Source organism: Petromyzon marinus, chromosome 31 (genome assembly GCF_048934315.1).
Source record: "Petromyzon marinus isolate PM22_M1 ecotype Great Lakes invasive population chromosome 31, UKy_Petmar_22M1.pri1.0, whole genome shotgun sequence".
Classification (NCBI taxonomy): domain Eukaryota; kingdom Metazoa; phylum Chordata; class Hyperoartia; order Petromyzontiformes; family Petromyzontidae; genus Petromyzon; species Petromyzon marinus.
The window spans coordinates 14,978,572-15,001,810 of NC_133697.1; positions in this window are offsets into that span (position 1 = coordinate 14,978,572).

Below are 23,239 nucleotides of genomic sequence, written 5' to 3' on the forward strand. Positions count from 1 at the left end.
TGTATAGCTCTAGACAAAGTAACACGCACCGCTGTCGAGTAAATACAACTTTGTAAACCTTATTTTTAGAACGCGCACTAATGACTGGAATCTCTGTTCGTGAAAGGAACCAGATGTCGTGCTGCCCGCAGCAAACACCCAGCTGTCGAGATTTTCACCTGAAAACGGGCGCTTGTGTTGCGTTCGAAACGTCGTGATTCATTTTATTTTATTTATACCTACGTGGCGACTTTACCGAAAGAACCAAAGAGTACGGATTCCTGCAGTCACGACAGCTTCAAATCAATATATTCATCATGAGGCTTATTTATTGTCCGAGGCCCCGAATCGATCGGCGAAAAACCATAGCACCATCCGCGGATCGGTTCTGCCGATTGGTGCAGACGTTCGTTAGGGATCACGTAGAAGTGTACACTGTTGGCGTCAAAGTGACCCGATCATCCGGTTTTGTTTTCCCGTTTAAGAGAGGTCATGCACACGTGGTTTCTGACAGCCATTCCATTCATCCTATTGTCCGCAATTTCCCACGGATAAGTGGATAAAGACGATGATCTTCTTTGGTTCTTTCGGTAAAGTCACGCAGAATGAGAATAAAATAATAAATTGATAAAATAAAATAACACAATAATATTCTCACGACGTTTCAATTTATTATTTTATTCTCATTCTACGTGACTTTACCGAAAGAACCAAAGAAGATGAATCCTTGCAGTCACGAAAGCTTTAAATCGAAAGACGATGATGGTGATGATAACGGTGATGGTAATGGAAGGAACGCGCTCATGTCCATAGCAGCTGTCGTGTTTCCTGGTGAGAGGTCAGTTAAAGTAGCGGCAATTGTACGGGGAGAGGCCGCGAGCGAGTAGGGAAAGGTGAGTGTGAGTGGTGAGGAGTGCATTAGTGGGGAGGGCGAGTGTTCAGCGAGCACGAATGAGTGGTGAGGGCGCGTGAGTGGTGAGAGGAGAGAGTGAGAGAATTGTGGGCGCGTGAGTGATTGGAGAGAGTGGCAGAGCGGGTGGTGAGAGGGAGTACGAGAGGGTGAGTGGTGAGACGGTGTGCGTGAGTGGTGAGTCGAGAGAGTGAGAGATTTTGTGGGCGCGTGAGTGAGTGGAGCGAGTGGCAGAGCGGGTGGTGAGAGGGAGTACGAGAGGGTGGGTGGTGTGTTTGAGTGGTGAGAGGGTGGAGGTAATTGAGTAGTGAGAGAGGGTGGAGAGGGAGCCCTCCCTCGCCTATCCTTGGCACCCTCTGCCCAAACTCGTGCAGCGTTGTCTGAAAGGATGCCCGTCGTGGGAGGTGGTGGAGTGGACGGGGAGGTGTGGGCTGAACGCGGAGAGCCCCGCACCCACAGCGGCCTCGTGGCTCCTGCAACGCCGTAACGGGGATCTGAGCCGAGCTGCTGATCCCGGAATGCAAAGTGACCATTCCCGGACCGCCAGCACATCCCGTTCCCGCAAAGGTCGTGCGATGAAAAGAAACACGCGTGAAGAGCCGCCACCCAAAACTGTTTGTGCTGCCGATTCCCATTCCGTTTAGGAGCCATCCATTGAGTAGGTACGCAAAAATCTGTCAAAACTTGACCCCTCCCCCCCCCCTCCCTGTACGCACGCGGACTTTTTACCCCCCCCCCCCACCACCAGCGTACGTACGCCTGACGCACCCCCCCCCCCCCCCGCCCCGAATCCTATAGAACGGCCGATATGTAATCCACGCAGAAACGATCAAGGATTAATAATACTATTAACGTGTTTAAGCAAACAGATAGTCCGCCGCCGGACTATCTAACTCATTTGAAGGCCAATGTAGACAAATTATTATCGAGGCTTCACCCCCCCCCCCTTCCCTAAGCGCACATTGTGAGTAGACCCCCCCATACGCACGCGTACGCATTAGGGTTCACCCCCCCCCCCCCCCCTCCATGCGCACGTGCTCAGTGGATGTCCCCTAAGGTTGGCGACAGGTGAGAATCTGCTTGCGCTGTTCGCGTGGAGACCCTCGCACGGCGAGCTCGGCGCATTGCCGCAGGACGGGGGGCAACTCAAGTGCAGGGGGCGGCGCTTGGTGGCATCAGCGGAGCTGTGAGACCCTCGATGAAGGCGTCGACGCTTGCGGAACCCAACGCTGCGCCTGACGCCCTGTGCCGTCCAGCGTCTTGGCGCGCTGTTGTGCTCTACTGATATATGGATCCAAATGGTCTTGCGCTGGTACTGTGACGACATTGACGACATTGACGACGCCGTAAGTGATGTCCTTGTCGTTGCTTTCGCACTCACGTCACGATGGATTTGCCATCCATGATCACTTCCAGCTAACGCCTCTTGCCCACGGAAACACGCATGTAATACGTATGTATGCATGGGTGTATGATCATCTTCTTTCGCACCGTATGTAGCCAACCGCGCTAATCGGATGTGCGGGGGGGGGGGAGGTATGACAACAAACTAAACACAAAAAACAGTTTCAAGGAAATTAGTTTCTCAATCTAGACGGTGATGTAAAAGTCCATAGCTCCAGTGGCTTCCTAATATCGGAAGGAAGAGCGTTCCAGACGGCCGCAGAAGCGCATCCGAAAGCGCGCGATGCAGTGACCGAATAGACCTGCAGACAATGAGCTTCCGTGCGTCGTGACGTTATGGATGTCACTATGGCGCTTGGCGCTAGCTACTCGTCGTAGGAGTGGAGGCGCATGTCGGGAGTCCTCTGGGCCACCAGAACACAGATTGACATGCAAGCGGGCCACAGGGGGCTCGAGGGACACGTGACGGGGAGCCAAGAGCTTCTGGCAGGATCGAGAGGGGGGCGTGGCCGAGGGCGGAGCGAGGCCGCGCTCGGGGGGGGGGGGGGTTAAAGATGAATCCCTGACAGCGATCGGGGCTCGCCTGTGGACTCAATCCTGGGCCTTGCGTCTCGTCTCGTCGTCTTCGAGTCTTCAGTCTTGGCTCGGCATCGGGGGTCAGGCAACGCGCAGGCTGACTGACCCGTTCGTGTAGTTAATCCGCTGCTCACGTAGTTAACCGTGCAGCTACACCTCGCAGTAGAAGCAGTGGACGAGTTAGTGTGTTACCCTGTTGGGGAGTTCATACATAGACGTGTTGCCTCCAACTCAGTGTGTGCCTCCGTACAACACACTACATGCGGATCAACTTAGGCTGAGAACAACAATCGTTGGCAGATGCTAGGGGTACTAACTAGTACTACTTACTGATACTACTACTAGGAGTACTACTGTTCGTACTACTTACTACTAGTACTGATAGTACTACTAGTACTACTATTCAGAGTGCTACGTACTACGAGTACTACTTACCACTACTACTGCTACTATTATTAGTACTACTACTTACAAGTAGTACTAATACTAGTAGGACTAGTACTAATACTAGTAGTACTACTAGTAAGTCTAGTAGTAATACTAGTACTACTAGGAGTACTCCTAACAAGAGGAGTACTACTGTGGCTGGACAGCAAGACTTTCCTCTTGTTATTATATATAATTTTCCCATGGATAGGAGTCCGTGATAATCCCTTCATCAAGCGGCATTGCATCTGACACGTTGTGGATCAGAGCAACGTTTTCCACACGCGGCGAGATTCATCGCTGATCCGCGAATCCATTTATCAGTGGCAACCCCAGCAACCCTGCCGCCCACGCAGCCATTTTGTCTTGGAGCACGTGGATTGTGAAATCTCTGATGAGGAAATAGTTCGGGACGATGAAGAAGCCTTTGCGTTCGCGTTGGAAGAAATGCACCTACTCATCAGATCGCTTTGCCTCCTCAGAGATTAAAACAATGCAATGTCACGCAGCTGCACGAGGCTCACACACACAGAGGCTGGCCCTTGTGGGAAGAAGCCAGCCAGCCCTTCTCACGATAGTTACGCCAACCCATCAGCAGTTCACGCCGACTGCCTGTGAGGCACGATGCCAGTGGCGGTGTGAGGAGGCGGTGTGAGGGGCGGTGTGAGAGGCGGTGTGAGGGAGGCAGCGCGTTGGTGCCATACAAACAGTTGGGGAGAAAATGTCACTTTCCAGTGAGACATGTTTCCAGTGAGACAGTGAGAGAGTGAGACGTGAGACAGTGAGACATGTTTCCAGTGAGACAGTGATAGAGAGAGACAGTGAGACATGTTTCCAGTGAGACAGAAAGAGATGTTGCCAGTGAGACAGTGAGACATGTTTGACTCCGGCCTGTCTGGTATAGTCACGTGATCGTGCCGTCTGTGCAATCGCTTGCTCACGTCATTGCTGTGCGAAATGGCCTCGGCTTGAGATAATTTTGGCCTACTCTTCCACGCCGCTTAGACGTCTCGAAAGAGGTGGTGACACCCACACTTTACCCCACCACAGACCCACTCCTACCGCACGGTGGATTGAGGTGAGGGCGGATTTAAAGGAGCTTTCCCCCGGTGTTTCTACTGCGGCGGCGGGAGGCTGAATCGTCGACTTCTGGGGTTGCAAGCCACGTGTGCTGACGGGCGCACGTGGTCAGCATCCCAACCGGTACGAGCAATGTTACTCGAAAGACATTTCCTAGAAACGAATCCAACCTGACATTGCAAAGTAAGTTGATGCAGCTTTCCAGGAACACTGTAGCTGCACATCCCAGTTTCATGTGAGAATAACAAAATATAGTCAGGTCTTCATTCGGGTTTACATGCCCAGAGGATAACATAGAAAGTTTACAACTCGGGTGTTTAGTGTGGCAAATGCGAATTCAAACTTAGTTCAACGTTCACCCTGTTGATTTATATTACGGGAAATGACAGTATTTTGATGGAGAGTGATTAAGAATATTCCAAAATTCCTCCATTGAAGAGTAAACATAGGCGAGAAGACCCGACAATGAAGTAAGCTGATGAAGCGGGCTTAAGAAACAACAGCTGATCGCTCTTGCATAAGCACATGCGGCTTGTTTACACTCTGACGGGAGTCGGGCGGATTTAGATGTTGCTACGTCTAGGGACGCTGCCGCGGTGCGATGGTCAGCAGGATCGACTTACAGCCCCAGAGGTCGCCCAGCAGGTTTCTTATTTCTCCTCCACCGCTGTCCAACCGGCAGTGTGCGCCGTGGACACGCCGGGTCGCGTGTCGTGGGGTCAAGTGTGGGCACTCCCACCCTGGACCCTGGCACCTCAGCCCCTTAGGGTACGTTGACTCGGGGGGGGGGCGACTGCCCCGGGCCACGCGCTTTAGGGGGGGGACCGTCCCAGTTTGGTTTAAAAGTGTCTGGGCGCCCACGGTGTGGGGTTTGCCCCTGACCCCCCCCCCCCCCCCCCCCCCCACTGCCCAGGACCCAGGGACTCTGGGACCCCAGAAACCCAGAACTCTGGGGCCCCATGACCCCGTGCCCGCCGGCACCACGTTCATGGCATCGCAACGGCATCGAATCAGCCGCACACGATCGAGCAGCTGAGAGCTGGACGTCGACAGCTGAGCTGCGGCGACCGCGAGCGCAACAAACTCCGCCGCCAAGAAAGCGAAACAGCGGCGCGAACAGGGGGCCGGCGACACTGCCACCTGTGCCGACCTCACCGCCCCTGGCGTGCTCGCCGGCGTTCTGCCGACGAGCAGCGGCGAGGGTCGCTCTCTCGCACCCCGGCCCCGGCTCGGGTGTTCTCGTCTACCCCCCCCCCCGGACCCCCCAAATCTCCTCCACGGCATCCCGACACGAAGAGTCGCGCGTCGAGGCCTCTGCCTCGCCCAGTAGCCAGGGGACCCGTGACAGCGCGCGTCAGCTCCGCGCGCGTGAGCGGAGATTTCTATCGATCCGCGCTCGCAGACAGAGGGGGTTGAAAGAAGCTGCGCGGCCCTTTAAACCCTCCCGTCGACACGGGAGCGCGCTGCTGTTGCTGTGGGCATTGATGGCGTTCGTGAATTGCTACGGGACGCTCTTGAACGTGACCGCTTTCGCAGAAACTTGTAATCCCAGCGCGGGTGTTCCTTGGTCGGGCTTCATATTGGGTATTTATTTCTCTCGCACCGCTGTGGGCATCGTCAGCAGTTTCATCTGGTAATATATAAAGTGGTATTATATGGTCTTTATATATAGAGTGTGTAAGTAATAATGTAATACGTGGGTGTGAACAGGCGACGAAATTACTGAATTCATTTCCTGGAGATGCCTGCGGTCATGCGCGGCGGACAGCTCGCGGTGGCTAGGAGATGTTAACTACCTCGCCTGGTATGCAGGAGGTCGTGGGTTCGACCCTGAGGCCTGCTGCTGCCGCTGCTGTATATTTAGAGTTCGCGTGTCTCTCTCCCCGTAGTCGCGTGGAATTTTATCCGGGTTCCTCTGTGCTCTCACTCCACATGTGGGACCAACGGCACGCGTTTAGAGTCTTTGGCGGCTGTACATTTCCACGCGATAAGCCGCTTCGGCGAGCTGCCATTTGTGACTTTACCGAATAGAACCAAAGAGTAAGGAGCCACGTAGCTCAGCGGGCCCTTGCCTGGTAAGAAAACAAAAACGAATGCAAATATGACGCTCGAGAGGAGGCGACTCTCTTCGACGAGGCTCGATTGGTTCTTCTGAGAGAGTCCGCGTCTTGCACGGAGCAATGGGAACATCACGGACGCGTTGCTGTGCCTCTGGCGTATGGGGGGTGAGGTGGGGGGGTTAATCGACAACGCGTGCACGTTCATGCGCAGGTTGGAGAGTGAGCCGGCGGATGGCTTCGGGAGGAGCCTCGTGGTGAATGCGCCGCCTGCCTGCACTGTGGGACGGTCTAAGTTGTGCATCGGTTCAGCACGGGGGTCGGCAAACACAACAACAGGAAGAGCCATTTAATTACACAATGCAACGTGAATACGAGACGGGGGGGGGGTCTTAATAAGTGACGTCACGGTCTTAATAAGTGACGTCACGGTCTTAATAAGTGACGCCACGAAACAGTCGTTAAAGAGCCGCATGCGGACTCCCATGGTGAACTGGATTTTCATGGTGAACTGGACTCCCATGGTGAACTGGACTCCCATGGTAAACTGGACTCCCATGGTAAACTTGACTCCCATGGTGAACTGGACTCCCATGGTGAACTTGACTCCCATGGTAAACTGGACTCCCATGGTAAACTGGACTCCCATGGTAAACTGAACTTGACTCCCATGGTGAACTGGACACCAATAGTGAACTGTACTCCCATGGTAAACTGGACTCCCATGGTAAACTGGACTCCCATGGTGAACTTGACTCCCATGGTGAACTGGACTCTTATGGTAAACTGGACACCAATAGTGAACTGGACTCTCATGGTAAACTGGACTCCCATGATAAACTGGAATTCCATGGTGAACTGGACTCCCATGGTGAACTGGACTCCCATGGTAAACTGGACTCCCATGGTAAACTGGAATTCCATGGTGAACTGGACTCCCATGGTGAACTGGACTTCCATGGTGAACTGGACTCCCATGGTAAACTAGAATTCCATAGTGAACTGGACTCCCATGGTGAACTGGACTCCCATGGTTAACTGGAATTCCATGGTGAACTGGAATTCCATGGTGAACTGGACTCCCATGGTAAACTGGCCTCCCATGGTGAACTGGATTTCAATGGTGAACTGGACTCCCATGGTGAACTGGACATCGATGGTGAACTGGACTCCCATGGTAAACTGGACTTCCATGGTGAACTGGACTCCCATGTGAACTGGACTCCCATGGAAAACTGGAATTCCATGGTGAACTGGAATTCCATGGTGAACTGGACTTCCGTGGTGAACTGGACACCCATGGTGAACTGGACTCCCATGGTGAACTGGACTCCCATGGTGAACTGGACTCCCATGGTAAACTGGACTCCCATGGTGAACTGAACTCCCATGGTGAACTGGACTCCCATGGTGAACTGGGCACCAATGGTAAACTGGACTCCCATGCTGAACAGGATTTCCATGGTGAACTGGACTTTCATGGTGAACTGGACTCCCATGGTAAACTGGACTTCCATGGTGAACTGGACTCCCATGGTAAACTGGACTCCCATGGTGAACTGGAATCTCATGGTAAACTGGACTCCCATGGTGAACTGGACTCCCATGGTGAACAGGATTTCCATGGTGAACTGGACTCTCATGGTAAACTGAACTCCCATGGTAAACTGGACTTCCATGGTGAACTAGACTCCCATGGTAAACAGGACTCCTATGGTGAACTGGACTCCCATGGTAAACCAAACTCCCATGGTAACCTGGACTTCCATGGTGAACTGGACTCCCATGGTGAACTGAACTCCCATGGTAAACTGAACTCCCATGGTGAACTGGACTCCCATGGTGAACTGAACTCCCATGGTAAACTGGACTTTCATGGTGAACTTGACTCCCATGGTGAACTGGACTCCCATGGTAAACCAAACTCCCATGGTAACCTGGACTTCCATGGTGAACTGGACTCCCATGGTGAACTGGACTCCCATGGTAAACTGAACTCCCATGGTGAACTGGACTCCCATGGTGAACTGAACTCCCATGGTAAACTGGACTTTCATGGTGAACTTGACTCCCATGGTGAACTGGACTCCCATGGTGAACTGGACTTCCATGGTAAACTGGACTTCCATGGTGAACTGGACTCCCATGGTAAACTGGACTCCCATAGTAAACTGGACTCCCATGGTGAACTGGACTCCCATGGTAAACTGGACTTCCATGGTGAACTGGACTCTCATGGTAAACTGAACTCCCATGGTAAACTGGAATCTCATGGTAAACTGGACTTCCATGGTAAACTGGACTCCTATGGTGAACTGGACTCCCATGGTAAACCGAACTCCCATGGTAACCTGGACTTCCATGGTGAACTGGACTCCCATGGTGAACTGGACTCCCATGGTAAACTGAACTCCCATGGTGAACTGGACTCCCATGGTAAACTGAACTCCCATGGTGAACTGAACTCCCATGGTAAACTGGATTTTCATGGTGAACTGGACTCCCATGGTGAACTGGACTCCCATGGTAAACTGGACTTCCATGGTGAACTGGAATCTCATGGTAAACTGGACTTCCATGGTAAACTGGACTTCCATGGTGAACTGGACTCCCATGGTAAACTGGACTCCCATAGTAAACTGGACTCCCATCGTGAACTGGACTACCATGGTGAACTGAACTCCCATGGTAAACTGGACTTCCATGGTGAACTGGACTCCCATGGTAAACTGGACTTTCATGGTGAACTGGACTCCCATGGTAAACTGGACTTCCATGGTGAACTGGACTCCCATGGTAAACTGGACTCCCATGGTAAACTGGAATCTCATGGTAAATTGGACTTCCATGGTAAACTGGACTTCCATGGTGAACTGGACTCCCATGGTAAACTGGACTCCCATAGTAAACTGGACTCCCATGCTGAACTGGACTCCCATGGTAAACTGGACTTCCATGGTGAACTGGAATCTCATGGTAAACTGGACTTCCATGGTAAACTGGACTTCCATGGTGAACTGGACTCCCATGGTAAACTGGACTCCCATAGTAAACTGGACTCCCATGGTGAACTGGACTCCCATGGTGAACTGAACTCCCATGGTAAACTGGACTCCCATGGTAAACTGGACTTCCATGGTGAACTGGAATCTCATGGTAAACTGGACTTCCATGGTAAACTGGACTTCCATGGTGAACTGGACTCCCATGGTAAACTGGACTCCCATAGTAAACTGGACTCCCATGGTGAACTGGACTCCCATGGTAAACTGAACTCCGATGGTGAACTGGAATCTCATGGTAAACTGGACTTCCATGGTAAACTGGACTTCCATGGTGAACTGGACTCCCATGGTAAACTGGACTCCCATAGTAAACTGGACTCCCATGGTGAACTGGACTACCATGGTGAACTGAACTCCCATGGTAAACTGGACTTCCATGGTGAACTGGACTCCCATGGTAAACTGGACTTTCATGGTGAACTGGACTCCCATGGTAAACTGGACTTCCATGGTGAACTGGACTCCCATGGTAAACTGGACTCCCATGGTGAACTGGAATCTCATGGTAAACTGGACTTCCATGGTAAACTGGACTTCCATGGTGAACTGGACTCCCATGGTAAACTGGACTTTCATGGTGAACTGGACTCCCATGGTAAACTGGACTTCCATGGTGAACTGGAATCTCATGGTAAACTGGACTTCCATGGTAAACTGGACTTCCATGGTGAACTGGACTCCCATGGTAAACTGGACTCCCATAGTAAACTGGACTCCCATGGTGAACTGGACTCCCATGGTGAACTGAACTCCCATGGTAAACTGGACTCCCATGGTAAACTGGACTTCCATGGTGAACTGGAATCTCATGGTAAACTGGACTTCCATGGTAAACTGGACTTCCATGGTGAACTGGACTCCCATGGTAAACTGGACTCCCATAGTAAACTGGACTCCCATGGTGAACTGGACTCCCATGGTAAACTGAACTCCGATGGTGAACTGGAATCTCATGGTAAACTGGACTTCCATGGTAAACTGGACTTCCATGGTGAACTGGACTCCCATGGTAAACTGGACTCCCATAGTAAACTGGACTCCCATGGTGAACTGGACTACCATGGTGAACTGAACTCCCATGGTAAACTGGACTTCCATGGTGAACTGGACTCCCATGGTAAACTGGACTTTCATGGTGAACTGGACTCCCATGGTAAACTGGACTTCCATGGTGAACTGGACTCCCATGGTAAACTGGACTCCCATGGTGAACTGGAATCTCATGGTAAACTGGACTTCCATGGTAAACTGGACTTCCATGGTGAACTGGACTCCCATGGTAAACTGGACTTTCATGGTGAACTGGACTCCCATGGTAAACTGGACTTCCATGGTGAACTGGACTCCCATGGTAAACTGGACTCCCATGGTAAACTGGACTTCCATGGTGAACTGGACTCTCATGGTAAACTGGACTTCCATGGTGAACTGGACTCCCATGGTAAACTGGACTCTCATGGTAAACTGAACTCCTATGGTAAACTGGACTTCCATGGTGAACTGGACCCCCATGGTGAACTGGACTCCCATGGTGAACAAGATTTCCATGGTGAACTGGACTCCCATGGTGAACTTGACTCCCATGGTGAACTGGACTCCCATGGTAAACTGAACTCCCATGGTAAACTGGACTCCCATGGTGAACTGGACTCCCATGGTCAGGGGCGGGTAACCAAAATAACAAGAAGAACCATTATTTTTCATTATTTTTCATTATTTTTCGTGTCGGATTTCAAAAGCCGCACCGCAGGTTGCCGACCCCCTGCTGGGTTTGAGGAGGAGAGAGCCGCGGCTGCTTTGCGACGTCGCTGGCGCGCGTCGCCACACACCGGCGGCGTCGCTTGCGAGGTGAGTGGGCAACGGGGACGTCGTGGCCAGACGGGCGACGGGCCGGGTGCCCGCGAGGCAGCGCCGTGGCACTGTGCCAGGTCGCGGCGCTCCGAGCCGCTCCGATAAACACGAGGGAGGGAGGGGTGGGTCTGGTCACCGCTGACAGATGAGTTGCTAAGAGATTGATGGGGCTGGATTTGCAGACGCGTCTCCCAATCGGTTTTAATTTGATGGACAAAGTCTTGAGAAAGTTGGAAGGAAACCCAAGACCCCTCCATCATCATGTTCGTTAAACTCTCATCTGCGTTCAAACTTTGCGCGCCGATTTCAAAACGATGGGACGTGGTTGTAAGGGCAGATTCTTATGAGTGAGTGTTGCGTTTTTTGTGGAATCGCGTTCTTTTTGAGATAGTTCACGAACTCAGTAGAGTTTCTTATTTTTTTGTCTATGCTGATTTCAGACGCCTCTAAACAAAAACTAAACGTCGGTTGATATATTCCAATGAAGATGGTAAACGCTTAGAACAAAACTACTTTTACCTACACATTCACCATTTGTTGTACCACTGAACTTATGTCAGGCAACATACTTTACACTCGCTCCTCGTACAATCACAATCCACGTAGTCTATGAGATGAGTTCTGCTGTCCTAGTTTTAACGAAAATGCTCAACGTTTAGTACTGCAGGCAGCAGCTATTCCTTGGGCACCCTGGTTCACTCAAGTTCAGTATTTTTGTGCCCGTAAAAGGTACGATATTAAGTTTAATTTCATCACTATATTTAAATTTAGGCAAGCACTCTGAAACAATATTCGATGAGCTATAAATTCGATGAGCTATAAAGCTCCTTTTCAGCTCACACTGAACTCACACTGAGCTCACTGTGTTCACACTGAGCTCAGTGTGAGCTCACTCTGTGTTCACACTGAGCTCACACTGAGCTCACACTGAGCTCACACTGAACTCACTCTGTGTTCACACTGAGCTCAGTGTGAGCTCACTCTGTGTTCACACTGAACTCACACTGAGCTCACAATGAGCTCACACTGAGCTCACACTGAGCTCAGTGTGAGTTCAGAGTGAGCTCACACTGAACTCACTCTGAACTCACACTGAGCTCAGAGTGAGCTCACTCTGAACTCACACTGAGCTCAGACACTTTCCACAGAACCGCCAATCGCTCACTGCGCTGATGGGATGAACCCCATGTGTTTGGGGCCCTGCACGTTGTATGCTGCTCACACAATGTCAGCAATAACGGCTGGTTCTGCAAAGAGTGACATTATTAGTGTTGTTATTTAGACACACATTAAAGCAAGTCTGAATGTGCATTGTTCACTACGTGCCATTTTACAAGACGTTTGACCAACGCGGACGAGGACATCAAATACCCTACAGAGATGCTGTCTCGAGCTCCTTCTAGTGCAGGGGGCTCTTCTGCTTGTGCCAGTTATTGCAGGGGTGCGCCTTTATCTCTTACCAGTTGAGCTGGCTAAATCGGATATTACATTGCTAAGTTATGTTGTTAAAATATATTAAGATATCACGTATTATCACTTATTCCTGATGTCTTTATTGTACACTGTACAAAGATTTACTTACCAGGTTATCTTTTTGGACAATATATTCCCCACTGAGACAGTTTTCAAGAGCTAAGCGGTTTAAAATCCTAGAGCCACCCAGTAATTTCTACCAGGCTTTCATGAAGCCAATTTTTTGACGTAAATTAAATTCTGATAGACAGAGCTGAAATCCCAACGCTTGAAATCACATGTAGCTAATACAACGAAGAATTGTGACGGCCAGTAACATGGCCAAAGTTAAATTTTGATCTGAAGCTTTCGTGACTGCAGGTATTCAAATTTATTGGTTCTTTCGGTAAAGTCACACAGAAGGGAAACAATATTTTTTATTATGATTTTATTGTTTCCCTTCTACGTGACTTTTACCGAAAGAACCAAGAATATGGCCAAAGTTGTGCATCTCTGCCTATCGCGAGCAGGTTCCTTGTAAATGACCGATGTCTCTCTGGCGCTCGGCTCTCACCTTCGGTCGATCTCGCGCTTTGCTTAGCTTGCTTACAGCCATCGGCTCTCTCCGTTGCACGGCTCGGTGTGATGATGTGTGCTGACGTGTCGACTGCAGCGTCCGGCGTGCACGCGTCATGCACATTGTTTGACGACGTTTCACTTCAATGGCACTACGCTATTACAATACGAGGTCGCAGAAAAAAAAGTGCATTATGTAAAATAATTGGTGTAAACTGGACTGCACAAGCACTTGGCGTTCTTTCCCGTGCGTAACACTCTGACAATGAGAGATACACACAGACGATTTCTGTGAGTGTGATCAATATTTCTGACCTGTAAACGGTCAGAACTTCACGAAGTTGCAGGAGTTGTGTATGCACATGCAGGACATGACAACACGATACAGCACGCAGTTTAACCAGGGGCGGGTTTGCCCCGAGATGAACCCAGGTTCTCGGTGGAGACAACTCGGAGCTCGGACGTGACCGACGCTCGTTGCCAGAACGATTTACAAGCCACCACTCCTAAGGCACATTTCCATTCCATATTAGAACACACCGCAGGGAAAACAGAGATTCATGCCATAGGTGCGTGCGGACGATCGGGATAACGTCTGCAAACGGAACGTTGGGGATCATTGTCCCCGAGGGAGGAATCCGATAATAATGGAAGGTCAGACAGCTCGGTTACGTGGCCGGAATTAAATCTGTGAAGTCATTGGCCGCATTCGTGAAGCGGTTTGGTGTGTGTTACAATTAAACCCAGTAGCTAATATTAGATATAAACACTTGCCCGACATAACTTTGAGCATGAGACACACTTTGTTGCGTGGATTAATGCTCTATCGGAAAGTCTCCGTATAATTTATCCACATCAATGAAATGGTCTCCACGTCTAAGTGTGGCTGCACAGTAACACAGTAACACTCACAGTAACACTCACAGTAACACAGTAACAATCACAGCAACACAGTAACAATCACAGTAACACTCACAGTGACACAGTAACAATCACAGTAACACTCACAGTAACACTCACAGTAACACTCACAGTAACAATCACAGTAACACAGTAACACTCACAGTAACACAGTAACAATCGCAGTAACACTCACAGTAACACAGTAACACTCACAGTAACACAGTAACAATCACAGTAACACTCACAGTAGCACAGTAACAATCACAGTAACACTCACAGTAACACAGTAACAATCACAGTAACACAGTAACATAGTAACACTCACAGTAACACTCACAGTAACACTCACAGTAACACTCTCAGTAACACAGTAACAATCACAGTAACAATCACAGTAACACTCACAGTAACACAGTAACACTCACAGTAACACAGTAACAATCACAGTAACACTCACAGTAACACAGTAACAATCACAGTAACACTCACAGTAACACAGTAACAATCACAGTAACACTCACAGTAACACAGTAACAATCACAGTAACACAGTAACACTCACAGTAACACTCACAGTAACATAGTAACACTCACAGTAACACTCACAGTAACACTCACAGTAACACTCTCAGTAACACAGTAACAATCACAGTAACAATCACAGTAACACTCACAGTAACACAGTAACACTCACAGTAACACAGTAACAATCACAGTAACACTCACAGTAACACAGTAACAATCACAGTAACACTCACAGTAACACAGTAACAATCACAGTAACACTCACAGTAACACAGTAACAATCACAGTAACACAGTAACACTCACAGTAACACTCACAGTAACACAGTAACAATCACAGTAACAATCACAGTAACAATCACAGTACCACAGTAACACTCACAGTAACACAGTAACAATCACAGTAACACTCACAATAACACAGTAACAATCACAGTAACACAGTAACACTCACAGTAACACTCACAGTAACACAGTAACAATCACAGTAACAATCACAGTAACAATCACAGTAACACAGTAACACTCACAGTAACACAGTAACACTCACAGTAACACAGTAACAATCACAGTAACACAGTAACACTCACAGTAACACTCACAGTAACACAGTAACAATCACAGTAACACTCACAGTAACACTCACAGTAACACTCACAGTAGCACAGTAACAATCACAGTAACACAGTAACAATCACAGTAACACTCACAGTAACACTCACAGTAGCACAGTAACAATCACAGTAACACAGTAACACTCACAGTAACACTCACAGTAACACAGTAACAATCACAGTAACACAGTAACACTCACAGTAACACAGCAACAATCACAGTAACAATCACAGTAACAATCACAGTAACACAGTAACACTCACAGTAACACAGTAACAATCACAGTAACACTCACAGTAACACAGTAACAATCACAGTAACACAGTAACAATCACCGTAACACTCACAGTAACACTCACAGTAACACAGTAACACTCACAGTAACAATCACAGTAACAATCACAGTAACAATCACAGTAACACAGTAACACTCACAGTAACACTCACAGTAACACAGTAACAATCACAGTAACACAGTAACATTCACAGTAACACTCACAGTAACACAGTAACAATCACAGTAACAATCACAGTAACATTCACAGTAACACAGTAACACTCACAGTACCACAGTAACAATCATAGTAACACTCGCAGTAACACAGTAACAATCACAGTAACACAGTAACAATCACCGTAACACTCACAGTAACAATCACAGTAACACAGTAACACTCACAGTAACAATCACAGTAACAATCACAGTAACACAGTAACACTCACAGTAACACTCACAGTAACACTCACAGTAACAATCACAGTAACAATCACAGTAACACAGTAACACTCACAGTAACAATCACAGTAACAATCACAGTAACACTCACAGTAACACAGTAACACTCACAGTAACAATCACAGTAACAATCACAGTAACACAGTAACACTCACAGTAACACTCACAGTAACACAGTAACAATCACAGTAACAATCACAGTAACAATCACAGTGACACAGTAACACTCACAGTAACACAGTAACAATCACAGTAACACAGTAACAATCACAGTAACACAGTAACAATCACAGTAACACAGTAACAATCACAGTAATAATCACAGTAACACAGCAGCAATCACAGTAACAATCACAGTAACACAGTAACAATCACCGTAACAATCACAGTAACAATCACAGTAACAATCAGTAACAATCACAGTAACAATCACAGTAACACATTAACAATCACAGTAACACAGTAACAATCACAGTAACAATCACAGTAACAATCACAGTAACACTCAGTAACAATCACAGTAACAATCACAGTAACAATCACAGTAACAAACACAGTAACACTCAGTAACAATCACAGTAACAATCACCGTAACAATCACAGTAACAATCACAGGCACACAGTAACAATCACAGTAACAATCACCGTTTAGTGTTGTTTGTAAGTCTTAGAAACCAGGGAGGGGGCGGGAGTGGAGGAGCGGTGGGGCAGTGGTTCGCGCACCGCCCTGTGGACGCGGGAATCCGAGCGATCCCTTAAGCTTGATTGTAAACGTCATTAACACGTTAGATGTAACCTATGAAGTACACCAATTCCAACATAAATACCGAAAGATGTGTGCAAGGAAAAATCCCACAGTGTGGGCCCCCCGACGCCTTCAAACTAAACCGGCGGTATGACATTTGACGCCGTGAAGTCGAAACGTGGGGCCCCCCAAAAGGCGGGGCTCGGGGCAGTCGTCCCGATTCGCCGTACCTTAGGCACGGCTCCGAATGTGTGCGATCTACTTACTTTAAGGTCAATTAACCAACACTGCTGAGACTTTGATGGCCTCCTAAGCTGTGCAGTGAACGTGATGGTTTCAGCGAGGACGGTGTGTGTGTGTACGTTGAACTTCTTTCGCACTGTACGTAGCTGTACAGCATCGGATGGTTACTCGTGAATTCACAAATTCCACCCTGTGGGGTGGAGTGGTGGCGCAGTAGTCAGTGACACCGCGCAATGCTCCTGGCGAGCTGTTTTCAATCCCACGGCAAACACCAGTGGATAATAATAATGTCTGAGCCGGGCCTGCGTTCCGTTACTGCTTTGATAGAGAATGACGCCGGCATGTGTACACGCCGTGTAAAGATGTCACTCAGCCACGTAAAAAAGAGCGCTCGTAAATCAAAGCCTGCAATGCAGTCATCATTGTCAGCGTTCGAATGCCGAAATGGCCTCAGTATTCTATGCAGTTTAAAACTGGTGGATATATTATATTTTTTATTATTTGTTACTTTGGGTTAGATTTTAAACTATTAACTATTTAAATGATTAACTTAGGCTTTTGGTTACTTCTTCAATTAATTTATTCATCAAATAAAAACAAACGCATGCAATTATCATCAGTCAACTATGCATTTCAACACGCGAGGCTCAAAACGTGGTTCAGTCACATGATGCAATGGCATTGAAGACGTCACAGTCGTCATCGTCGTCGTCACATTGCTATGATTATGACGTCATACTTATCGCCCCTCGTCACCGCGTCCCGCTGGGCGTGCTGCCGTTATAAAACAGCTGCAGGTTTATCAACAATACGTACGGATAGTTATTTTTTTAATAACAAAAAAATTAAACGAGTGAATAGATTTGAACCATAAATCATGTGCAGGCAATTGCTCGACCTCGACACAGGGACAAGTTCGGTTCGAGCACAACAGAAATGTGCATAGCTTTCTAAAATTGAGAGTGAGAGACTCACACAGACCACTCACGCATTGAGCGTGCACAGTGAGTGAGAGACTCACACAGACCACTCACGCATTGAGCGTGCACAGTGAGTGAGAGACTCACACAGACCACTCACGCATTGAACGTGCACAGAGAGTGAGAGACACACACAGACCACTCACGCATTGAACGTGCACAGGGAGTGAGAGGTTCACACAGACCACTCACGCATTGAACGTGCACAGGGAGTGAGAGACTCACACAGACCACTCACGCATTGAACGTGCACAGGGAGTGAGAGACTCACACAGACCACTCACGCATTGAACGTGCACAGGGAGTGAGAGACTCACACAGACCACTCACGCATTGAACGTGCACAGGGAGTGAGAGACTCACACAGACCACTCACGCATTGAGCGTGCACAGTGAGTGAGAAACTCACACAGACCACTCACGCATTGAACGTGCACAGGGAGTGAGAGACACACACAGACCACTCACCCATTGAACGTGCACAGAGAGTGAGAGACTCACACAGACCACTCACGCATTGAGCGTGCACAGTGAGTGAGAAACTCACACAGACCACTCACGCATTGAACGTGCACAGGGAGTGAGAGACACACACAGACCACTCACCCATTGAACGTGCACAGAGAGTGAGAGACACACACAGACCACTCACGCATTGAGCGTGCACAGTGAGTGAGAGACACACACAGACCACTCACGCATTGAACGTGCACAGAGAGTGAAAGACTCACACAGACCACTCACGCATTGAGCGTGCACAGAGAGTAAGGGACTCACACAGACCACTCACGCATTGAACGTGCACAGAGAGTGATAGACACACACACAGACCACTCACGCATTGAGCGTGCACAGTGAGTGAGAGACACACACAGACCACTCACGCATTGAGCGTGCACAGTGAGTAAGAGACTCACACAGACCACTCACGCATTGAACGTACACAGAGAGTGAGAGACTCACACAGACCACTCACGCATTGAGCGTGCACAGAGAGTGAGAGACTCACACAGACCACTCACGCATTTGGGGCACGTGGTTCCCGGGTTCACGGCGACACCGAGGCATCTCGTGCAATTCGTGGACGGGTGAGGTGTCAGTTTCATTTTCTCACGTAAATAAAAATATCCTGCACAGAGACTGAGTGGGATCGCCCCGCCACCCTCCTCCGGGCAGGTGTCTGTGGACTCTCGCACACGAGCAAGCTCAACATCATCAGCCATGAGCTCTCCGCTGCTGGATGAAGCCCAACACATCGTCACTGATTCGTGTTTGCTGCCCGATCCATTTGTTTATCTTCTCGATGTAGCTCCAGCACACAGCATTTGTCATTGCCTTTTTCATATTCATCGTGCTCTGTCCACTGCTGGATGAATGTCAAAATTGCGTCTCTAAGGTGTCCATTCCCTCTAATCCACGTGTTCCTCTTTCGGTCTCTATATGCGTCTCTGGACACTTTCCCATTCTTTGCACAATTTCGATGGGTTTTTTTTCCGCTAATGTCCACGTTTTGACTCCTAGCGTCATAGCGAGTACTATGCGTTCATTATGCATGGTTCAATATGTATTGTTCATTTTGTATTGTTCATTATGCATTGTTCATTATGTATTGTTCATTATGTGTTGTTCATTATGTATTATTCATTATATATTGTGCATTATGTATTGTTCATTATGTAGTGTTCATTATGTATTGTTCATTATGTGTTGATTGTTTTACGAGCACCGAGGCAATGTTGCGTCACGTGTTTCTCTCTTCTTTGTGTTTTAAAAATGGAGAAGGCCCCCCGCGTGCCGTGGCCCATGGCCAGGTGACCAGGTGCGCTTCGCTAGGTGCGCTTCGCCGCTTCAGCGTGGAGCTCTTGGCCCACGTGACAGGGATACGTGGACGTCAACGCGAGGCTGGTACTGCTGCTGTCACAAATGCAACTTGCTGCTGCTGTTGTGTTGATTTTTTCCTGGTCATTCCACGTTGGTTTTTTTGTTGTTGCAAATATGTACCAGTGGGTATTCGTGTTACTCCCTGTCCACAGCGGAGAGTGTATGTGTGCATAGTATGATGACTTTCTTTCGCAGCGTACGTAGCCAAACGTGCGAATCGGAGGTGCGGGCCATACAAGATAAGCTTTTTTCCTGGAATGTTGATAGACGTTCGCAGACGTCCCTGCGGAATGTGCTTGTGGGTGAAAGTTTATTTGCTGACTCGACAAAACATTGTCCAGCAACATTTCAACAACAAATGAATAAAAGGAACATTCTCGCACTGCATCTGTACACATACAGCCCCGCTTATTAATACACTGCTGGATGAGGGCCTGCCCATACCGTGCAGGCCATTGGGATTATTTGACCATACGTCACCACGCTGGTCAATGCGGTTCGCTGGAGGTGGATGACGTATAGAACAATGGCTTTTGCTGCTCCGCTGCCCCCCTACTGCCCACAGCGCCTACTAAACATGTTTTTTTTCTGCGTGATGATTGCCCATCCGAGCACCATCCAGACTCAATACCAGCTGAACTTGCGAGCTCTGGCGGGATCGGGCGCATTGCGAGTGATTTTGGTCAAAAGCGTCGGTGTCTGTGTGCGACGTTCTATCTCCGCTGAAGCTTCCGTCCAACGCGATCTCCCATGTGGCAGTCACTGCAGCGGGACGGCGTCCTTCACACGTGTCTCGACGAGGACTCGAGTAACGCCGCGTGATGTGCGATGCGTTGAGCTGAAGAACACATGTTCGCTCTCCCCAGCCCGTGCAAGCCGTCGGTTGCGTGAAGCGCACGCGCACTGACACACGGTTGCGTCGTGTCGGCATTTGGAGCGTGCAATGCACGCTTCAAATGTGCACGCTGGTGGTGGGGCGCTGCGTCCACTCGACACGAGCTTCGTATGTCCATGGCGTTCCAGCTGCTTGCTCTCCATACCCGATGTTTTTCATCGATTCTTTGTGTGCCCTTGAGCTGTCCTTGCCCAATGTTCTGTTCATGTAATTTTTGGTGCACTCACAATATAAAGGTGCCTTTCTGAAATTGCTTACTCACGCGACTGCTGGTGGAAGGGCCTAGAGAGAGCCCCTCTCGAGGGTATTTGGCCTACTCTTCCACGCTTTCCAGACGTCCACGTATAAGCTGTTTAAAAAAATCCCTAATCATGTGATTTTATATTTTACAATGCCATAGGTCAATTACATTCCATGTAAAGAAATATGTAAAGATGAGGACTAAAAATTTTCAACCGAGACACAATCCCAATGCTTCAGCACACCGGGGCACAGTCCTTCTGAAACGGGGATTGTCCAGGCCGAACCTCAGCACGCAGTGTTCCATCATCCCTGGGCTTACCCCGCATCGTTGTGTACCCAGCCCCTACTCACTAAACAATCAACTCCTCGCATAGGCGAGCTTTGCCTGTAATTGGGACATATATACGATATAGTTGGTGGTGATATCGACAACATTCGTCTTCTTTGACACCGTACGTAGCCGACCGTACCTATCGTAGGTGCTAGAGGAAGGGCCAGAAACTAAACACAAACAGCTGTTCTAAAGATGATGATATAACAGTGCATATTTCCACTGGTTTCCTAATATCGGAAGGAAGAGCATTCCAGACGGCCGCAGAAGCGCATCTGAAAGCGCGCGATGCGGCCACCGTGTTTGTCCGATGACCCAGCCAGAGCCCCTGCGAGGATGACCGGAATTTGCGTGATGGCATTGCCCCTTGACGAGATCACCAAGGTGGATAACGTCGTGCGTACAACCCAAACCCGAACCCTATTGCCATGCCTCGCGTGCACCGCGAGAGCTCACGCTTCCTGCGTCAGTAAATCTCTCGTGGGACATGTGAGCAGGCAAATGCAGTGCTGCTACAAAGGGCCGTCACTTATCACTGTGCGTGACGACGGTTCCAAGAAGTGCACATCGAGGAGTAACGATGCATGGTGCTTCACGCAACACCTGCAACTGCAATGATTTACCCGGGGAAGACCCACAGAGGCCCAGGAATCTCTGTTTGCAGCAGGGTGCTGCCTGCATTGAGATGGATGAGAAGTTTCAATTGACGAGACAATGCATCGTTGCATGACTAATGTCAAACAAATATCAGCGCAACTTCCGTCTCTGTCTCCACGTATGAATGAACATGTGTTTCAGTCACTCAGCCTTTTGGCTTTGCAGACCAACATCATCCAGCAGCATCTGTTTAAGCAATCAAACTCTGGACCGGCGTCGACTTTCTTGGGTCTCATCAGCAGAGTCAGGGCTGTTAAACAAACGCTGTTGTCTTCTTGGTTATTTCGGTAAAGTCACGTAGAATGAGAATAAAACAATAAAACAAAATAAGACAATAAAATTCTCACGACGTTTCGGCCACAACAAAGTCGTCCCGACTGTTCTGTTCCTTCACCTGAAGAAGGCCACTTGTGTTGTGGCCGAAACGTCGTGAGAATTCTATTGTCTTATTTTGTTTTATTGTTTTATTCTCATTCTACGTGACTTTACCGAAAGAACCAAGAAGATGAATCCTTGCAGTCACGAAAGCTTTAAATCGAAACTTAAACGCTATTGTGTTAGCACAACACAAACTCACCCATGCGTTTCCGTGGAGCATTATGGGTGAAACAAATACAGCCAGAATCCCTGCTCTCTGTCTCCACTCGTGAATACGACGTCAGCCTTAGTCCCATCGGCAGATTTAAGACGCATGCATTTCTCAGTGTGATCACGTGGCTTTACAGTCTGCTTCTCTCTGCAATGCATGTGGTGGCAGCAACGTCTATCCTCTATCGTCTCACGTGAGACAGAAATTGTTTTTGTTTACGCTATTGTGTGTGTTTGTTATTGGGGGGTTATTTTTGCCTGCAGCATGGCAGCGCGCCGAGATGATGCTTGCTCGGGGGATGTAGCTCGCACGTGCCTCCTGTCACTCAACGCTCATACCACCGGTGGTATGAGCACAGAAATACATTGTTGTTGTTGTTGTGGTCATTACGTACACGGTAAATATTTATATCATTATTTATTTATTGGTTTATTACATAAGAGTTTGTCAATCTACAGTAGATGGTTCTTTCCCAACGGTTGGGGTGATAGCTTTACGGATTGTGTAGTCTTAATTAAGGAC